At 36.4% G+C, this 1,361-nt stretch overlaps 1 protein-coding gene across 2 annotated transcripts in view; it reads left to right on the forward strand.

Moving 5' to 3' along the window:
• The window catches only part of HNF4G (hepatocyte nuclear factor 4, gamma), a 61,289-nt gene that overhangs the window by 6,986 nt on the left and 52,942 nt on the right, over nt 1-1,361 (forward strand). The gene's annotated exons all lie outside the window — the stretch shown is intronic.

Genomic DNA, 1,361 nt, shown 5'->3' on the forward strand with positions numbered 1-1,361 from the left:
GGGGGCCCCCCCCCCCCCCCCCCCCCGAGTGCACAAATTTTTGTGCACCGGGCCTCTAGTATATATATATATATATATTCACATTCCAGACTGAGCACTAGACACAGTCAATTAGCACATTCTCAAACTAAAAAGTGAAAGTATTTGAAGGACATGTATTTAATGATGGCGGAAGCAGCTTCTATTAAAATATTCTTTATCAGAGCAGAGGTACATATTTGATTCAGTTGTACTGATGTAGTGGGATCATTGTTCTGAAAAAAATTACAAATGCTTTTTTTCTGAATTATTCTCATCTCTTAGATTTTTCTTTCATTTTGTGAACCCTGATTTTTTTAATGTTTATAATTTAAATAATGAAAATGTACTTTGTGTGCAGTAAACAAGCACTTTGAAATTGTGACTGCCTACTTTTAGCTGATTGAAACTACACACGCACACATGAATATTCCACAGAAAGAGATCTGTGTTTAATAATAGGAGTTTCTCCCTCCCCATCTCCCTGGCTTTCTACACCATTAGGCTCTGGACCTTTATACACTTTGTGAATTAGGGTTGGAGTTATTTTAGTGCCCTTTATAGTTTGGAAATCCAAGAAGCTACTTGTCTCCTCCATTCCTTAAAATTCATTTGATTATGTCTGAAGAGTATGGATTTTTATGAACTCTTTGACTTGAGGAAAATAACTAGGTCCTTGTAAATAACAGTATTTTTCCTACTATAAAGAGAAATAATAATAATAACATTACAATAGTAATAATATCTAACCAAAGAGTTATTGGAAGAATAAATGCACATATTAGATATTTATAATGGTTATGACATCATTAATATATAATTTTTGCTAAAGGATTTATAGTTTTATGATTATATTTGTATATAATACCAATAGATACATGTGGAGAATGAAGAAAATAGACATTTAATAATTGTACATTAGAACCATAGGATCATGTGGGCAGTTGTTTCTAATGATAGAAATCTGAAAAGCATGAAAACATATTTCTAAGATCACTGTAATTCTCAATGAAACGGGAAATGCAGATCCATTAGAAGACAAAGCTTTAGATCCATTATGAAGTTACTATAGGCCCAATGCATGAAATTAATGCATGGGGGGAGGGGGGTCCTTCAGCCCAGCCTGAGCCCTCTCACAATCCAGGACCCCTTGCTCCTAACTGCCTGCCTGCTCCGTCGTCAGTCACTGGATATATCTACACTAATAAAAGAGAAATATGGTAATTAGCGTACGACCGCTACCCTTCCCATTGGCTAATCAGCATATCCTTATGCAAATTAACTGTCAGCCAAGATGGCGGCCGCCAGCCAGGCAGTGAAGCGAGCAGGGAGGCTTGCTTGCT

This window comes from Myotis brandtii, unplaced genomic scaffold (genome assembly GCF_000412655.1).
Source record: "Myotis brandtii unplaced genomic scaffold, ASM41265v1 scaffold23, whole genome shotgun sequence".
Lineage (NCBI taxonomy): Eukaryota > Metazoa > Chordata > Mammalia > Chiroptera > Vespertilionidae > Myotis > Myotis brandtii.